This window comes from Amblyomma americanum, chromosome 10 (genome assembly GCF_052857255.1).
Source record: "Amblyomma americanum isolate KBUSLIRL-KWMA chromosome 10, ASM5285725v1, whole genome shotgun sequence".
Lineage (NCBI taxonomy): Eukaryota > Metazoa > Arthropoda > Arachnida > Ixodida > Ixodidae > Amblyomma > Amblyomma americanum.
The window spans coordinates 59626214-59646957 of record NC_135506.1 but is presented as its reverse complement, the minus strand read 5'-3'; the positions used below and the strand labels follow the sequence as shown (position 1 = coordinate 59646957).

At 45.2% G+C, this 20744-nt stretch overlaps 1 long non-coding RNA gene across 2 annotated transcripts; it reads left to right on the top strand.

Moving 5' to 3' along the window:
* Positions 1-6765: 6765 nt before the first annotated feature.
* On the top strand, positions 6766-19373 carry LOC144106583 (uncharacterized). 2 transcript variants are annotated; one of them, XR_013309052.1, is made up of 3 exons: positions 6766-7197; positions 7919-8032; positions 19246-19373. It is a non-coding gene; the product is annotated as an uncharacterized LOC144106583 (long non-coding RNA). The 2 variants fall into 2 exon arrangements; XR_013309053.1 differs by lacking the exon at positions 19246-19373 and adding an exon at positions 13952-13970.
* Positions 19374-20744: the final 1371 nt, after the last annotated feature.

Sequence of the window (20744 nt, the reverse complement as noted above, 5' to 3'; positions counted from 1 at the left end):
TACCGGAGCACAATTGTTCATGCAGCAGTGGTTGCCTCACAGAACTGCAATGTCTCGACAGAACTGGAAGGCATTTGCTTCTCTAGGAGCCAAGGACAACCAATCAGGCCCTGCGTGGAAGATAGCACCTGTGAATTTCAACTTACAACAGCTGCACTGCCACAGTCACTCCTTGAACATGACTACTTTGCTTTAAGTGAATTTAAAAGCAATGTCGTTGAATACATAGGTGGCTACGTAGTCAGGGCCATCAGCAGCACACTCAACTGCACTAACTGCACTGGACTGCTCATATCTGACAGCATAAGCAGTCTCTTGACCTTGCTTAAGAACCAGGGTGGCCTCATTAAGCCATCTCGCTTTGTGCACGCTGCAATGCATGATGCTGAAAGAATGCTGCAAATAACACCAAATGTCAAAACACACAGTGTGAAGGAACTCACTCTGAAAGCTTTCAGAAAATTTGTTCAGCATCACAATTCTATACTGCAAGAATGTGCACATTACACTGAGGATCCACACCACGTAATCCCCCTGAGAAGAGTGCTGCAGAAGAAGTACATTGAAGTACGACTCAGAGAGACAGCCCGTCGTGTCACTGAGACAAACCGTAGTGCCTACCTCAGGCATCTGTGCACAAAGCACGTGCTTTTTGCACACCAGTGAAGACAGTCAGCATATGCTCTTTCTGTATCACGGACGTTTGTTTGTAGCCACAATGATTTAGGTTCAAAAGGTTACTACAGAGTGTGCAGCATTCATAATTCATTACTCCTTAAAGGCCCTTAAGCTAAGGCATCACATTTGGGCACATTTTGCTTGCTTGTGAAGATATATGACAAAAATGACAACTGGCATTACTGCCAAGCCACTTGTGTGGATTTAAAAACTGACAGCTGGCACTTATGCCAAGCCACTTGTATAGATGTAACAACTGGAATTTATGCCACGCCACTTGTATGGACTCTGAGTGCATGCTGTGGAGTGGTCCCTGCTTGTGCGATTGTTTACGCGTTGTTCACTGACGACACTGCAAAGTTAGAAGAGTGATTGCGTGAAGTGTTCCTGCTACGTGACTGTGTGCCGTGTTTTAACGTTTTTTGCTTTGACAATTACCTAGACTGACAAAGTAGCCACTCTGGTCACAGCAAAAAATTTTGGAGGGGAAGGGCAGGAGAAGTCGAGCCTTGTGGTCGTCGTTGTATCCCGCCGCTCTCGCCTCCTTATGGTTCCCCCAGGGAAACACTGGGGTGCTGGCAAAAGCCTTACTGGCATCAGTCTTTGCCTCAGTAGGCCAGTAGGCTAAAGAGAGCGGAAATCAGTGCTTGACCAAGCATGCTGACTGAGGTCGTATAGCCCGCAAGCTGCCCGAATTCAAGCATGAAGCAATCAGCTGCAGAATAAACTACACAGGAATGAAAGTAGCAGTGCGTTCAACATGCAACATATTACAAAAACTAAATATGTTAAAGGGTTAAAAATGCCCCCGAACTGCACGGTTACTGTGCCATCGCTTTTGAGGCAACAACAACAACAACTACAGTGATTTATAATAACTTCAGGAAAAGCAGAAAAAGAAAACGGTAGACCCCATTGGCTGCTACGGGATAGTGCTTTCAAGCACCTCTGAATTCTAGCTGTTATAAGCCCATCTGGTCAAGAGAGATACATGAACTGTAACAGAGATCTATGATCAAAAATATGCATGTTTCTTCATGCGCCATCACTGTCGACAATGTCTACTGATGTACGCAACCTTTTCTGACCTGGGCTGAAATAAAGCATGCGAACAACACTTCAGAAATAAACCGCGGACTTGCGCTTACCATCCGCCTGTCGCTCTTAACCACAATTCAGATATTTCCAACATGATCCTGAAGCACAGCTGATACATCCAATCTGCTCTGAAGCAGCATGCGTGTGCGCCGTGCACGCACACACGAACAGCAGCCGCAGCAGCGTTTTCGGAACGGGATATCTCAGTAACGCTACTCTCTGTTCCTGAAAAAAACCTACTGTTCCGCACCAAGTGGCTCATCGCCCCATGATCCTTTGCACACCCATGGAGGTACAGGTGCAGCGCTGCTAGCTTTCCCTCTAGTTAATAGTAAGAAACTCTATGAGGTAAGTACATCATCCAAACTCCAGCGCGACTAAGTGAGCGGCGTAATCGAGCGAAGCTTTATAAAGAATGGGAAGAACTAGAGTTGAACTAAACGTTGAGTAAAAAAATACTCGAAATAGATGATGCTGTCACTGCACCTCGCTTCAGTGAAATTGCACTATCCGTCCCACTGATCTCTGCTGGCTGACTCAGTGGAGACAATTAAGTGAGCCATCCTCCCATTACAAAAAATTTACACCAATGCTGATAGAGTTAGCCCCAGGACCCTTCCTGTTTGAACGAAAGGTGGCAAGCCATGCTGGCGAGTGACCTGCACCGTCGCCTTATCAAACACTGCGCGGAATGCTTCACTTGCCGTGCTGTCTTATCAACCAGTGCAATACACGTCGACTGCACCAGCGCAAACCTTTTCAAACGCTGCGCCAAATATACCGGAAGCGCTTTGGGGCTGCTATCATCAGCACCCTTTCGACTCAGGTCAGCCCACAGAGGGCAGTGCGGCCAACAGCGAGGTTTTAGGGTTCTGGTGGTCGGGGACTCTAACGTAGCAAGGGTTGAGGGAGGAGTTTTGACGGCAGTGAAGGCGGACAGGCGGGTGCAGGTGGAGGCCCAGTTGGGGAAGTGCATGGTAGATGCAATGGCCAAAGCCCGGGAGGTGGTGGGGGGCAGCATGGATGGCGAACACCTTGTCGTTATCCATGCTGGTATCAATGATATGCTGTAAGGGAGGAGCCAGAATCTCGAGAGGCAGTTAGAAGTGGGGATGCATAGACTTAGAGAGGCCTCTGAGAGAGTGCATGTGACCATATGCACAATCCCAGAGGTCCAGAGGCAGGCTGGTGAAACGGAAAGGAGGTTCGTTGAGGCTAACCATGTAATTAGGTTATTGAGTCGACGACTAAGATAAGGGGTGATGGAAGTCAACAGGGAAGTCTACAAGGTCAGGCCCCACCCTTTTACACAGGATGTCATTCACTACGGTGGTGCCACTGGCAAGAGGGTGGGTAGTAGGATAGGTCGCCAGGCAACAGCTTTTTTGGGAGGACGCTGAGCTCTGAGGGAACCAGTGTAGAGAAGGAAGAACCAAGATCAAAGGGACGATGGAACCATAGGAGAAGAAATAGACGCAAGCGCCAGGGCCAAGTTAATTCAGATATAGGTTTCATTAACATGCAAGGTGGCAGGAATAGACTGAAATGGGAGGAAATAGAACAGTTAAGGCAGGAGGAATTAATGGTATATGGTTTAGTGGAAACACATCTTAGAGACATGGAGCAACCACCCTGTAACCCAGACTACGCATGGGAATATTGCAATAGAACAGAAGGCAGCAGAAAGGGGGTGGAATTGGGGCATTCATTCATAAAAGTATGAATTTTCAAAGGGTTAAACTGGGATGCAAGGAACATTTATGGCTAAAAGGAACAGTGACAGGCAAGCAAACACTCATTGGCATTGTATACCTGTGGACAGGAGCTAATGCCAAAGAGGAAAACAGGAAAATGTTAGAATGTATTGCAAGCGACATTGATGAGCTAGGAGGACAGGGCGAGATTATTATGTTAGGCGACATGAATGCACATATAGAAGAGCTGGATGGGTACACGGATTCGACAGGAAGCATGCTGCAGGACCTGTGACAGGCATGATTTAGTTGTATGCAACAGTACCGAGAAGTGTGAAAGGCTCATAACATGGGAGGCGGGGAGTCTGCACTCGACGATAGATTATGCACTAATGTCACAGAGGATGTATAAAAGATTAGGGGTAATGAGCATAGATGAACATGGTTCCAGAAGTCTAGGTAGTGACCACAAGCGTATCAAGTTGAGCTTCAGAAGAGAAACCAATGTGGGACTGAAGCGAGATGAACAGAGAGAAATTTTTACTCAGAAAAGCAATTGGAAGCAGGAGCCAAACAAATTGAGAAAGTTATTTTTGAGAATAGTGAAACAGAATGGACTTATACCACATTAACTCGATTACTGGGGCTAGAGCTAGCTAAGGTGCGAGTAAAGCTAAAAGGGATAAGACGCAAACCGAACAGTTGGTGGGATGAGGAGGTCAAGAGGGCGATAGAAACGTCAGAAAGCGTCCAGGGAACACAGATATTCCAAGAAGAGGGGGGAACCAGAATTTGAAGTAGACAGAAAATGGGATACCTTCATAAAGTGTAGAAGGGAAGCATCCTATTTGATTAATGAGAAAATTAGAAGAAAGGGTGCCCAATGGATGTCAAAAGTAAATAAAAAGGATAGAAAAGCAGCTCAAAAATTCTGGAAACATCTAAATGCAATGAGTAATAAGACTAGGCTAGAACGAAGGTTTATTGTAACAGATGAGGGTATTCAACTAGAAGGGGATGAAGCAATAAAACACATAGGAACAAAGATGACAGAAAAATTTAAAGAAAGGAAATAAAGAAAGGAATGTTGTACATAATTTATCGAAGGAGGATAGACCGGTTACTGCAATAGCTTCACTTGAGCAAGGAGAGTGGTTAAGGGCAGAGAAGAAGGTTCCTAGTGGCACATCAACAGGACCAGATTGTATCCCGATTATGTTGATAAAAAAGCTAGGACCAAAATCCAAGAAAACATTAATACAGGTAGTGAACAAATTGATAGTGGATGAGAAAGTCCCCGATGAATGGCGATTAAGTAGAATGAACATGATATATAAGGGAAAGGGGGACAAAGCTGACGTAAGTAACTATCATCCCATAACAGTGACATCTGTGGTTCACAGGGTGGTAATGCAGATTATAAAGGATAGATTGCAGGCTTGGGTGGAGAACGAGGGGGTGCTAGGGGAACTACGAAATGGTTTCCGGAAACAAAGGAGGTTGGAGGACAATCTATTTTCATTGACGCAGTGTATAGAGATTGCTGAAAAGGAACACAGGCCCTTATGGCTAGCATTTCTGGATATTAGGGGAGCCTATGACAACGTTATTCAGGAGTATTTGTGGGACATACTGGGCACGTTGAATGTGGAAGATGGAGTAATTAATCTTTTCAAAGATATATACAAAGGTAACAGAGGGCTCACAAAATGGGAAAAAAATGTATCAGGGCCTGTAGAAATACAGCGGGGGCTTAGGCAAGGATGTCCTCTGTCCCCTTTTTTGTTCATGTTGTACCTGCAAGGGTTGGAGACCAAGCTAGAGGGGAGCGGACTAGGCTTCAAACTTTATTTCTTCAAGCAAGGGGAATGGATTAAACAGTCTTTACCGGGACTAATATATGCAGATGATATAGTGCTAATGGCTGACAACAAGGAAGGCTTGCAGAAGTTGATATACACATGTGGTACAGAGGGAGATAGATTAGGTTTCAAGTATAGTAAGGAAAAATCTGCAGTCATATTTAATGAACAGGGCGGCGAGCATAGAATACAGGAGTTCATGCTAGAAGTAGTGGATGAGTACAAGTATCTTGGGGTGTGGATAAATAACAGGGCTGGGTATCTGACAGAGCATGAAAAATATGTAATGAATAAAGCTAGTAGGAATGCAGCTGACATGAAAAATAGGGCACTGTGGAATTACAATAGGTATTAAGTGGTAAGAGGGATCTCGAAAGGGGTGATGGTCCCTAGCCTGACTTTCGGTAATGCGGTCCTGTGCATGAGACCAGATGTTCAAGCAAGGTTAGAAATTAAACGACGGGGAGTAGTGAGGTTTGCTTTGGGACCGCATGACAATACACCAAATCAGGGGGTACAGGGTGATATGGGATGGGCGTCTTTCGAGAGCAGAGAGGCTAGCAGTAAAATAGCATTTGAGGAACGATTTAGAAAAATGGGGGGAAAAGCAGTGGGCTAGGAAAGTTTTCAGATACCTGTATATAAAGAATGTTGACACGAAATGGAGAAAGCGAACTAGAAAATTGACGAGGAAATATCTGGACCGCAGTAAGGGGGCAAACCAGCAATTATCGGTTAAGAAAAAGGTTAAAGAAACAGCGAGCACTGTAGAAAACAGGGATACTGGCGAAATCGGCACTGGAAACATACCGGACCTTTAAGCAGGAGATTGCCAAAGAAAATATCTATGATAATTGTACGGGAAGCTCTTTGTTGTTTGAGACCAGGACTGGAGTCTTGCGGACTAAGACGTATAGAGTCAGGTACCACAAGATGGACACGTTGTGCATTGCGTGAGGAGAGGAGGAAGAAACGGCTGAACACTTGATACTTTTCTGTAAAGGGCTTCACCCTACAGTGGAAAGCAGCGGGGCTGACTTAACCAGGGCATTGGGGTTTAAGGATAGTGAAGGGAAAGTAGATTTTAAGCGGGTAGAAGTAACCAAGCGAAGGTTATATGACTGGTGGCTAAAAACAAGACAGGAGTAAAATTTCACAAGTCATGGCTAGGTGGCTTGAGCCACCGCCCGATTTAAAGGGTTCAGCCGTATTCATCCATCCACCCATTCATCCAGGTGAACGAGCAAGAAGCCATTTCCAAGGCCACAGCGGTCGAAAGAACAAAACGCCGCATTGAAAATTGGAATAGGCTCAAATCATAGGTGATGGTGACGACACGGCGGGACAGACTCCGCCGTCGCGTCTCAAAGGTGGCTAGGACTTTGGTGTAAGGTCCGCCCGTTATAAAGAGGTAAGCCCCAAAATCCAATCCAATCCAATCCCATGTTTGTTTACAAACATTGAAGCGTCGAACGCGACTATGCTGTTTGCGCGTGTCCGTTTCATTTATGTGTGCAGGTGTTACGATGGGCGTTGTGGCTTGTTTTCGACGCGCTGACAGTGCTGGCATTTTTTTGGAAGTGCCAAGATAAAGGAGCCAAGCTGTGCAGAAGCGAGCATGGTTTCGACGTGTTGGAAGGAAGCGGAGACTTGCACTGCAGCCGTTGTAAATGTACTGTCTGTGGCAGACGAATGAAAATGTTGCAGCTTATTCTCTTTCGGTTTGTAAATCTTACCGGGGTAGAGCTGATTGGAGTCAGCGTACGTCGACGACGACTTATACCATGGATGTAATCGTGAAGGTCGGGCAATGACTCGCATTGCGATGTGTGCAAACGGAAAACGGAATGCATCGCACTGCCAAGGTGAGTCTAGCGTACAGCTGCTCGAAAATAAGACGCTTCGTATGCGATTCGGTGCGATTGACGGACGTTGACAAACGTAAACAAACTGCCGGTTTGAATGAAAAAGCTTCTGCCTCTCCGGGACCTGCCATGGTAGAAGTAATCTTCATAGCATATTACGGTCTTGCCCAGTGAGATTTCTAAATACTAACCCGATTTAAGGCAGTCCCCTCACTCGGCAGTGTATTTTGACCTTGAGGATATTATAATTAAAAAAAAAAACTTGGCATTGCTGCAAGCTAAGATAAAATCGATTGAACCTTGGCCCAGTAGGATTGCTAGGTGTGCACATCATGCTGATTAATAACTAGGTGTGATGGAAATAACTAAAAGCTTCGACTCATTCACGCTTAACCACTGTAATCATAACTGCTAACTTTACCTCCGCCACTTGGCACAAAACGAGCAGTCAAAACTCAAAACATTGACAGTGGTGGAAGCACAGCATTGATGGGAGCTGAAGAACGTCATACCACTGTTGGAATTTCTTTAATTCGAACACTTACCATAATGCATAATTTTGGCAGTCCATAAAAGTCGTGTAGGCTATTTTCATGCAGGATCCTGAGCAGGCTCCAGCACTTATTATTGTCTGTCAGTCGCTTGAAGAACTCCTCCTTTGTGGCTGTAAGTCGCACTTCCTGTAATATATGCATCCTTGAAGCCCTTGTCCTTTGCACAGGTCCACAGCATGTGGCTAATATCCACCTCTGCGGGTGGCGTGGAACACTTCGGGCAAGTGCTGGGTCCCGAGTCTTCAGGGTCTTCAGGATCCGGTCGGCATGTCACTGACAGGGTAAGCACTGCCCCAGCCGTTATCCTTCTAAGGGACACCTCTGATCTTTCTAAGTTGTTAGGAAGGAAGAAAGTGCACACAGGAATCACTGCACATGTACCTTTCCTTAAAAGGGATGTTAAGATGGGAATACCAGTGCGGGCATCAAAAAATTGCGTCTTAAGGGTGTGATGCAATAGTGTAAATGGGTTAATGCTAATATATGCTGAATTGCTCGTTCTCTACTTTACATTCATAGATCCCTGGGGGTTCTCATACCACTTCTGGTGATTTAGTAAAATGAGCTTTCACATAAGTTGGTTTCTTAGCTTGGATATAAGTGCAGCACAAAAAAAAGACATTCACATAGGGAAGAAAACACTCAAGACACGGACAAACAGCCCTATGGTGGCAGGTGCTGCACCGGTGGGGCTTGTGCGACCCAGGATGCTGTTCCCAAACAACCAGTCATTAACTGCCACCTGCCATATGGTCAGTTTGCTCACAATTCACTGGGCCGGTTGTGATGACACCACAAGGTCACGTGAATTTGATGGCCTGCGTAGGCTTCTTCTCCGGGGATTTTTCACTCACAACACCGCCACCTGATTTTCTGCAGAACGGGAGCCTTAATGCTCTCATATTAAAAGGGAAGCTGGCAGGGGATTCATTAGTGTTCGGACTTGGTGTGTGACTGTGTCTGCTGTCTTCTGGTCAACATTCTCAGCACCTTTTGTCCACTCCATATGGATGCATTTCTTTGTTTGCTTATTGAGAGCATGTATCTTGTGAGTTAAGCTTAGTGTCCTTGTCACTCTTTGCAGTTGCTTCAAGGCCGCTAAGGAGCCTATGTAAACGTGGGCTTCTATTATAGACACTATGTTATTCATAACCTCCATAGCATTGCACGCTGTGAGAGCTCTATGACAAGTGTGTCTGGATGGCCCGATATGTATTTGCAATGTATGTTCGGCTGTGTGTGTTGGGCTAGTAACTGCTGTTCTACCTAATTCAGCTGCTGCGGTGGCTCAGTGGTTATGGCGCTCGGCTGCTGACCCGAAAGACGCGGGTTCGATCCCAGCCGCGGCGGTCGAATTTCGATGGAGGTGAAATTCCAGAGGCCCGTGTATTGTGCGATGTCAGTGCATGCTAAAGAATCCCAGGTAGTCAGAATTTCCAGAGCCCTTCACTACAGCATCCCTCATAGCCTGAGCCACTTTGGGATGTTAAAGCCACGTAAGCCAAACATCTGCTGGAAGCCGTCGAATTGGTGAATAACGTCAAGCAGTGGCCAAAAATTGCAGTGCTCATATTGTGACGACATTGCTATTGCAACGAACAAACCGATCTACCTCCTTCTTCTCTGACCAGCACGTCCTTATATGCTATGCATGTTCTGGGACATACATCAACCAGAGCTCGGGTTGTTGGCTTCTCTTTGTGACATTTATTTTTATCTTGTCCGTCATTATGGTCATGTATTCCCTTAGAGGGGGGGGTCTGCCATCATCACTGTTTGAACTGTCACCTCATTGTACGCGAACGCTATTGGTATAACGTCCTTTCGCTTTAGATTTCTTGCTGCCTCTAGCTGTTCAGTTAGTTCCGCCAATGTATTAAGTTGTGTATATTTCTGGAGCATTGGGATGGGGTAAGTTTCGGCAAGGCCATAATGGCTTGCATTTCATTCCTGTTCATTGTTTCCAATGCCACCCACTGTCTCCTTAGTCATTATAGCTGAGCCTGATATAGTATCCAGGGTTGAACCACCGATCGTACAAAACAACTAGCCATCTCTGTTCAGGCTGCTGCTCCCCTAGGCAATATGCGTTTGATCAAGTGTGCAGAAGTCGTTGTTGCCATTTACATCTTATGGCACCATTGTGTTCCTTTGCCATACTTATGAATGTCTAGCCCAAGGACTGTTAGCACGTCTGCCTCTTGTAGTGCTTTATTTTGAAATCTTTTAGTTGCCAATTGGTTTTATTCATTTTTGTTAGCCGCATGAATGTAGCTTTACTTTTGTGGTGGCTTCCAGGCCTGCTTAGTAGCCGTACTCTTCCTGTGTCTTTAAGGCCTTTTGTAGATGCAGGTTTTGTGTCTCAGGATGCTTATGGTTAAACTAAATTGTGACATCGTCTGCATAATTCATGAACTGCACCTGTGGCATTTCAACTCATTTTCATGCCAATAGCATAAACATGATATTCAAAAGTAAAAGGTTTAAAACTGAACCTTGTGGCACTCCTCTAGTTGAGGCCTATTACCGATTTCTTGTCCATTTAGCTGGATAATGTCCTGTCCTTAAGCAGGTTATGTACTACCTAGGTGACCTGTAGAGAAGACCCACATCTTCCACGGTCTCAAAGATCTTAGCATGTGACACGTTTTCGCATGCCTTCACCGCTTTCGTAGCTGCCACAGTGCATACAAGGTGCCTATAATGCGACGCAAAATGATTTCTTCAATCAGTACAGCCAAACCAGTTTCCGTGCCTAGGCACGATAAGAACCCAGTTTGTTGTGCATGGTATTTTTGCTCATTTTCCAACCACTATGATAGGTGCACAGCAATCATCTTCAAATGGATTTTATATATTGTAAGTGTCAGCAAGATGGCCCATAATTATAATGTGCTTGTGGGACGTTTTGCAGTGTTTGGTATTGGGACCACGACTGATTGTTTCCGGTATAGTGGAATTTCCTCTCCTTGCCATACCTCTTTTATTACATCCAGAAGGCCATCAATAGTGTCTCCTGAGTTCTTAGGGACTTCCGGAGGAAAATAGCCTTGTCCTGCTGTAGTTCTCCCACTTGCTTCTTCTGTAGCAGCCAATAACTCCAGTTTTGTAAATGTCGATGCCATCCCTATCTTGTCAACCGTGTCCTTTGTCGGTGGTAGTTGTGGAGACTGTGCAAGTTTAGGGAAGAAAAGGACTGCTGCATGAGCTGTTAACTACTCTGACGTGAGCTGTAAGGTGAACTCAGCATGATCTCTTTAATTTGTTGTCCCCTTTCCATGCATCTGAAAGTCCTGTTGGTCGTTCTTGTTCCTAAACGATAGAAACCATTGTCCCACCTCTTATAGCCAATTACGTTTTGCAACGGCGTTGCCTGATCTGACTGTTTGTTGACGGCTGTCTTTCTTTGCATCTCCTCAGCATGCCGACGAGCCTGTATCTCCGGCTGTTTTCAACATGTTTAAACCTGTAGAAGGTGAAGGTCCCAAGGCCTGATCTCTGTTCAATGTCATTATGATGGTGTGATTCTAGAGAACCGTTTGTAAGGTGGGCGCAAGAGTATATGGGCTGATGATGTGGGTTCGAATAGCCTGCCATACACCACCCCAGTGTGTTAAAAGAAACTTTTCTTTGAATCATCCTCATTTGTGCCAAATTAGAACCTATTATAATCATTATAATATGGTTGGTTTCACTATCACATGGATCTAATTTTGTCTTCAGCATCACTGCACCGTGACCTTTTGACCATGTCAGGTCTGGTGTGTGTGTTCATGTTTGCGGGCAGTGTTGTAACCCTGGGGTGCAAAGACTGTAAATTTCATCGCCTCTTTTCGAGTCACAATTATATCCTCAAGCAGTGTATGGAACGTTAAAGTCTCCACCTGTTAGTATTGGTGCTCCAGGACATGAATGACCAATGTGTTTACCTATTCAAGACTGGTCACACTGTTTGTGGGTCGAGTTTGAACTTACTGTAGTATCAGTGATAATTTGTTTTGGTGCATGAGTACCACAGCTACTTCCTGCTGACTGTTGCATCACTTGATCAAGTCAAGTGGTGTTTGGAGAATGTTGGTCCTAATGTATACAGCAGCTTTTCCTGGCGCTTGTTTATCAGGGATAGAAGGGCACTGGGATGCAATATATCCCACGACAGTATGCAATCGATTATGTTCCTCAGACAGGAATGCAGTTTGCCGTATAATAACTTTGTTTTTCCCCAACCTTATTGGAGAGCCCTCTGCAGATCTAATGTTTAATCTTTTGCTGATTTTTGTTGACATTTCTGGCCATGTTTAAAAAGTTGTCAGTTGCTCAAGGGTTTTTTTATGGTACATTCCATACTGTTGTGCTATCAGTAGGTTTACATTTAGGAACATTCACTGACTTTCAGAATCAGAATCATGTTTATTTATACAAGAAGGAAATACAGCCTGGATAAATGTATACAGAAGGAGGTCCCGTAGTCAGCAACTGTACTGGGATCTCCTGCCTTACTGATTGCAGGCACCTCTTCCTGTCAACCTGAACTTTCCATGTGCCATTCTGCTATACTGTTGCAGTTGTTCACATGACTCATAATGCAGTAGTTTGTGTGAAACACATCGAGGATTGGATAGAGATAAAAATTCTGTAATAAAGGCTCAAATTTGAAGATATCGGATGCTGACTCAAAGCAGTTCTTTGTATGCGCATTACTCTTGATGCTGGAGAGTTTTCACTTTTGGGAACTTTGCAATGGGAGCACCTTCAAACTCCATTTCTGCTGAGGCGAAAGGCAAGTGAAATGCAACAGTAATGAGTATTTAAGTGGAGATATGTTCAGTCAGCATCTTCATCAGCTTGACTATGCCCACTGCAGGACAGGGGCTTTTCCTATACCTCTCCAATTATCTCAATTTGTGCCAGCTGCAGCAATCTTATCCAGACAAACTTCCTAACATATCTGCCCACCTGACTTTCTGCCACTCCCGGCTACACTTGCCTTCTCTTGGAATCCACTCTGTTACCCTTAATGACCATTGGTTACCTTTCCTTCACATTACATGCCCATTTCTTCTTGCCTTTGACTAGGATGTCATTCACCTCCATTGCTCTCTGACCTACTCTGCTCTCTTCCTGTCTCTTAACGTTGCAGCTGTAATTTTTCTTTCCATACCTCACAGCTTTGTCGTCAATTTAAGTTGAACCATTTTTGTTATCCTCATGTATAATGCCCCATAGGTAAGTGCTGGTAAGATGCAGCCGTTATGTAAGTTTATCTCAAGGGACATTGGTAAATTGTCATTCATGATTTGAGAGTGCCTGCCAAATGTACTTGACATCATTCTTGTTGTCCTAGTTATTTCACTGTCATGATCTGGATATGCAGTCACTACCTGCCCTGAGTGGATGTATTTTCTTATTTCTTATCACTGCCAACCATGGCTTGGCAAAATCACCTTTGCTTACTCAGGCTCACTCACAAGAGTTTTGCCGCCCAATCGGCTTACTCAGGCTCAGACTAGCATAGGCCCAGGCTCTCTCTAACTCGCGAACTCAAAATCATTTAGGCTCACAACTCTTCAACTTACGACTCTTCCAGGCAGCCACTCGTTACAACTTCTGACTCATTTAGACTCGCGACACATTTGGGCTCGGTCATTTTGACTCGCAACTCATCTCAAATTGCACACACTCATTTCAATCCATGACTCATCTGGGCTCACTCATATTGACTCATGACTAATTTGGGCTTGCTCACTGTTTTGACTCACGACAAACCTGGGCTCACTCATCATGAGTGGAAGCCCGTGAGCCAACAAAGATGCACGACAGGAGACTTCCACGCAGTGACAGTGTAACTCCATGAAAGCTTCCAGCACATTATCACGTGGCTCATCACCACACCCTCAGCTGCATAAACTAGCAAAGGAAAAGGAACAAAACGCTGTCTGCCTCGCTTCCGGGGAATCCTCCTCTTCGGTAGCCATCAGACGTTACCAAGCTTCCTCACCCTCAAGCATCCTTGGTCATGGCAGTAAATAAATTAGCAAATGAAGAGGAAAAAAACTAGGAATATAATTTGAGCCTGGGTCCAGACTGTGACTCGGATCATGACCTGAATGTAAGTCCGCTAACCTATGCCTCCAACACCTCGCTGCCTATCGTAAACTGCTGTTCCCTTCCGAAGCTATTGAACACTACTTCCCTCGCAGGTATACCGCCTTTGCCAAAAGTAACTAGACAGCGGGGTTTGCTTCTCAGCCATAAAGTGAAACCCTTGTGGCACCCCTGAAGAGATATGGTCTTGAAAGGTGAGCACAGGGGTTCTGCTTATCGTGCAGAGGATTAGAGCTTTGGGGTGCCATAACATTTTTAAATGCAGGCTTTTGCCATGGCTTTGCAAAAGTTTTAACTTCACAGGCAACAGCAGTGGCAACAATTGTCAATGCGCTAGATCTTTCTTGCTAGTTCTATAGCGGAGCTTGAAGGGCTCAAGACACCATAGACACTACAGCGCATGACGTAAAGGACAATTCATCTCTTCATGCAGGCAGCGTTATTGAGTTGTGGTTACACAGGATCCAGGAAAAGCAGACAGCATCAGTTGTGCTGCTGCACATATTTATTTATTTATTTATTCATACTGTCAGCAGCTGCTAAGACAGGAGTTGGTGAAACAATCAAAAACTAGATGCAATACATTAGCAAATCACCGCCTTAGGAGAAATACAAATAAAAAAACATAGGAGGGATTAAGACAAAATGACATGTGATATGGGTCAAAAACATACCAGTCAAACCAGTCACAAATACTTCGTGAGGGCATTTTCAAGAGCCTTTAAATCCAAACATTGAACTACTTTTGGTAAATTTGTTCCATTCGTCAATAGTGCAAACCAGAAAAGAGGATTTGAAAGAATCTGTTCTAAAATCAAGAGGTGTGGTATGTTTGGAATGTTTTACTCTGCTGCCAGAAGTATTCAGTGGTTTGATGTATCGGTCTAGATTGAGCTTATAGCTACCTGTCAGCACATGAAAAAAGAACATCACCACTTGTGATAAGTTTAAGACATGCAGACCAAAAATCACACACAAGCGATGCAAAAGTGCGGCGGCACGGCGCGACAACTAGAGCCAAGTAATTACTTCTAATTGACGAAGTGTCCCATCTTACCTGCAGACAGGCAAAAATGAGCACGTTGGACACCATGTTTGTGTGCGTGCCGTGCCCCCAACTGAAGCTGTGAGGGTCCGAGAGTCCATTTATGTAGGGAACAGCCAGTGCCGTGGTCGACAGTGATTGGTTGAAGTCGGTGAAGAAGGGTCCCAGGATGAGCGTGTCTATCAGCTGCATTGGCGACAGTTGTAGATAAGCAGGGAGCAGCAGTGAGCGCTCTGGCTTGTAAAACGTCGTAGTAGCACTCGAATTCCCAGCAGTGGCGAGAAGCGGGACCTGCAGACAGGCAAAAACGAGCACGTTGGACACCATGCTTGTGTGCGTGCCATGCCCCCAACTCCCCCCAATATGGCAGTGAACATAGCCGTGCTAAAAGTTCAGCTGCATTATGAAAATCTACGCCTTCCCGCAAATTAGGCAGTGCGCTTAAGACAGACGAGACCAGCTGCGGCAAGAGAGAAGTACCCATTAGGGCCATTACTTGAAGGCAATCAAATGCTGCTCGGCTGCTGCAATCGTGCAGCATAATATAATGCTCGCATCTTCTCAAAATTGCTGTAGGCCGTAGCCATTCGTTGTGCAGTTTGTGCCCGTGTGAAATTATCCAGGATAGTAAGGCACACCGATGCTAGCACCATGCCACACATGTGGTCTTTGAGCTTACTTAGCTGTGATGTGGACACGTACATGGGAAATAAATTCCTAGTCCATCATAATCGAACCTTTACTTCCACTAGCAGTAAACCAATAAAAGGTAATCTAAAACTGCATAGTATATGCAATGCAGTGCTCTTTTTTTTCAATCTGCAGTGAAGTGCCCATTGAATTTTCCTTTTTTTTTATCCACATCATTGAGTTTTCTATTCCTTGTTCTCAATGACCCTGTTAAAAGCAACTAAATTGTGTGCTTGTAAATATTGCGTACGCAGTGCACAATTGTCTAGCCATTTGCTACCCTTAATTCTTTGTGTTTTCAGCTCCCAAGTTTAGGGGAATCCCCCAAGATGGAATAGGTTTATAATAAGGGAGTGATTACCCATTATCATCTACACAAGCTTAGCCTTACAGCTACAAAGAAAAGCTACACAGCTTCAACAGAAATTTCGTAGTTGAAGAAAATTTGTCCTGGTCCAGGTTCGAACGCTGGACCACCGTCTCATCACAAGAGTTTCTCTACAATCTGAGCTAACTGGCATTTTCGTTGGCATTTATCATTGTGCTTTGCCTTATTTTGCACATTTCCTAAATTCATGTCGATTTTATACAAAAGGCTTCCCTAAAATTACATCCAGTGTTTTCACTGCAAATTTATTTTATAAGTGGCAACTCTGAAAAGGGGCAAAGGAAAATTATGGGCTGATTGAAAAAACTAACCTGGGTTCTCACAAACTACAACGCTTGAAGCAGAAGCAGATGGCGTAACCAATCAGTTCTTCAACACTCTTCCTTTCTTCTTTCATTGTTATATCCTGTCCCTGCTCTTGTTACTTGCAGTTTTCTTGATAAAATGTGCATTTGGTGGTCATTCCTTTGGCAGTCGATCAATGCTTTATGCGTGCTCAAATAAATGTGGGTTGTTTGTTTGTCATTGTGTTATGTTTTCTTTTCAGGCATGTAATGAAGGCTATGGTGTTTAGCACACAGTTAGCGATGCATTGGACGTGGTGCTAGTTCACACTGCTTGCACAGAATGCTGGGAAGCTCAAAATGATGGCGTCACTAACTACCACATAAGGTTATTCAGTGATTTGGGAACTCCGACAGTGCTTTTCAGCCAGCATAATGAACCGGCACTGACAGCAGTTGTCCCAACAGATATCTAACTAGCAAATGACCCTCGAGCTGCAGAGGTATCCTAGCAGGTGCAGCAGTAAGGCATCGCAGCTTCGAATGCCATACTCACGCATGGCATGGATCCATAGCATTAAAAACCAGCGCTAAAAAACACACAGAGGATGAGGCGAGACACACGGAAGGCGCTGAAGACAGTTCTTTCCATTCTAAACTTGTGAAAACTGGTATTGTTAAGAACTGCATTGGTATGGCGTAAATCTTGCTCCCATAGAATGGGATCCAGCCTCAATGCACAGGTCAGCAGGTGCAGGGATGCACGTTACCCGTATGCTCTTATTGTGTCCTGTGCGGAAAAAGTGTCTAAAACGCTGAAGACATCCGGGCTTCCCTCAGAACTTAGCTCCGGTCCAAAAGTAAGGAAGTTGGTGGTTATGCCGTACATCCACGCCGTCTCACTGGCTTAAAAGAGTAGGAGCCCGATGCGGTGTAAGCTTGGCTTTTTCTGCTCCCGATAAACTGGGAAAAGTAAGGGCTGCAGTACAGAGGAAATGTGAGGGAAAGATTAGTAGGAAACAATGAAATATCAAGCATGGGAACAAATTTGTTACCTGCAAGAAAGGCGTGGTATATCATCCATTTGTCCTGCGGGCGTATATACATTGGCCAGATCGGGCGGTGTATCAATGTTCGCCTCACAGAGCATGCCAATTCCGTCAGCAGGAAAGAAAATAGAAATGTATCACAACACTGCATTGCGTATAATTGTACTCCATTTTTTGTTGATACGACCGTGCTGTTCGTACATCATGACCAATGCACAAGAGAGATCGCTGAGGCATTCCACATTCTCAGAAACGGCGATGGATGTGTGAGCAAAACATGATTAGCTTGTCAAGCAGGGAAATGAGCTTGCTTCATTGTGGGTAGCGGGGTTGATGATAGCGCAGGTGCCTTGGAAATTTGTTTAATGTGTTTTTTTTTGGGGGGGGGGTTTATCGCATGTGGGTTATTACAGTACATCCGTGTTTGACGGGACAACCTTACATGTGTGTGTGTATTGTATAAATTGACTTCTTACTATCGAATAAAATTCAGTTGTAAATCAGCGCCTTCCGTGTGTCTCGTCTCGTCCTCTGTGTGTGTTTTTAGCGCTGGTTTTTAATGCTATGGATCACCACCAACTCGCCCAATCCTCAGTTCTTCTACATGGCATGGATACTACTTGTTGGAAACATGACACTATGTGACTGTATTAACACTGACACATGTAGCAAGGATCATATTGGGCAGTTCCGTATGGAACCCTGGTACGCGTATTAAACGTGGTGGAAAATATTAATGGAATAGTGTAAAGAACACCATGTAAGTACAGTGTATGAATTATATCAGAGGAAAAGCTGAGAGCATTGTGCTGCCTTGAAGAACTTGACACCCTGAGGAGTGGACATACAAACAGTGCGGTCCAATGTGTTCTATGGAAAGCTATACAGCTTTCACGGAAGCTTTAGGAAGGGACCAGCACAAATTTTTCTTTGAAGCTTATGTGAAAACTGTACAGCTCTCCTTGGTAGTTATACGACTGCACCAGCAATTCTTGAGGCGATAGGTGAAAGGAGGAACAATTTAAAAAGCAGAGTGATAAATATGCGAAAGCTTCCAGACTATGACACATCTGTAACACCCTGCAGCGTCGAATGAATGCTCAGTGTGCTGTGCTGTGTTGCCATGCAAACGCACCAAGCATTGTCAATGCACACTTTGATTGACCCTTGGGGCTATCTTTTTGTCTAACATGCCGTTCTTTTTATCATCGAGCCCCATGGTCGAACGGCATTCGGCCGGTCTGTACGTTGGTGATATTGTGTGCTCTTTACTGACATCCAGGTGAAAAGTCCATCTGCCGGACTTACTAACATAATTAAGTGTGCTGCGTAAGCGAAAATGTAGGGTAATATACGTGCACTGCATAAGCAAAAATGAAGATGTTAAATGCTTTCCATGCATTAAAACCTAGCACAGTAGTGACCTTGCTGAATATGCAGGATGTGTATTGTGGAGAAGTTAAGCTCGCAATTGGTAAAGTTCCCTTGGCGCAATAACTCGAATTCTTGTACTGTCATTCTTATAAAAGCTCACCGCGTAAGTCCTCCTTCCTGGACGTCGCCATTTAAATTTTTTAGCGTACATATGCGCGAATGTTGTCATGGGCAACGTGACAATTTCTTTGAAGGCTTTTGCTCTTTTAGTTCATATGTGCAATTACTGAACGTATTTCTCGCTTAATTATTGTACTAGTACGGCACTTGCTGTAAAATATTTAAGCATAAAATGGCACGTGACAGCGTATGGAAGCCTGGGTTGAGGCTATACGTGTATTGATTAGGATGGGCAAATACGCATACCGCCAGCGCGCCAATGCGGTTACTTCCAAGGAAGGTTACTTCCAGTGAGCCGAAGGTGCATTTCTCTCGGCTCAGAAGAATATTATCGCTTATGCGCTTTGACACAGCACGCAGGCGTTTGTTTTGTTCGTAGGCATCCCGGCCTGCTACAATGATGTCGTCAAGGTACATGTGGGCTCCTGGCAGCCCCACGAGGAGCTCTTCCATGTAGCCCTGAAATATGGCCACGGCGGATGACACTCCGAACGGCAGGCGAGTAACTCTGAACAGTCCTCGATGAGGGCTGACTGTCAAGAGATCGGCTAGCGCTGCTGGTAGGCTTGATTCAGGTCGAGCTGTGAGAAGACAGTGCATCCTGCAAGGTTTGAATAATAATAATAATTGTTTTTTTTGGGGGGAAAGGAAATGGCGCAGTATCTGTCTCATATATCGTTGGACACCTGAACCGCGCCGTATGGGAAGGGATAAGGGAGGGAGTGAAAGAAGAAAGGAAGTGCCGTAGTGGAGGGCTCCGGATTAATTTCGACCACCTGGGGATCTTTAACGTGCACTGACATCGCACAGCACACGGGCGCCATAGCGTTTTTCCTCCATAAAAACGCAGCCGCCGCGGTCGGGTTCGAACCCGGGAACTCCGGCTCAGTAGTCGAGCGCCCTAACCACTGAGCCACCGCGGCGGGTTTGAAAAAAGCTGGTCGGTGGTTGGAAGTGGATACGTTTCCATCTTGATCGCTTGGTTAACGGTGCTTTTGTAGTCGCCACATAGCCTGATCGTGCCGTTTTTATTGACTACGCAGACCACAGGGGTAGCCCATCGTGAGTATCGTATACGGCCTGGTAGAGGCCTTTTTGAATGAGAACGCCGATGGCTTCATCTACCTTGGGTGGTAGAGTCACTAGAACTTGACGTCCCTTCAAAAGATAGGAGTGATTTCTGCCTTGAGCTCGATGAGAACGGATGGTCCCTTGCTCTTCCCTAGTCCTTCAGCGAAGACTTCTGCGTACTCAGAGACGACGTTGGGCAAGGATAGCGGCACTTCTATACTAGGTGCGTGGTTTATACCGCAGTGCGATATTCTTAATGCAGGAAGCCAGTCTCTTCTTAGCAAGCTGGTGCCATTTCCGCGAACAACAAAATGATAGCGGCTGCTCTTCGTTCTGTACAAAACGGTGACTTCTAGTGATCCCGCAATGTCTAAACGTTCTCTTGTATAGGACCGCAGCTGCAGAGAACACAGCTTTAGGCCTTGCCTTGACAGCCGAAGTTTCTCCGTCGTACCGTTGCTAATGATGCTGCAGGCAGCCCCGGGACCTCCATGGCCAGCGGGCTGCTGTTTATCTGAACGTCTACGCAGACTGCTGGAGAAGTGACAGCACTGCTGGTTGCTGTGCGGACTTCGTTTTGACGATGAAAACTGACTGATGATGTGAAGCGTACACTCTAAGCGATTTTTCATCCTTTCGGGACTGACTACGCCCGTTAATCCCTGACGATGCCTCTTGGCTAACGAAAGGACTAACGGCTCGAAGAAACGTGCCGTGCGCAGATTTCAAGGACTAAATGTTGAACCTGCAAGGATCAGGAAGACTAACCGTTCACCTGTACTTGTAGTTATCATGGCAGCCTCCCTC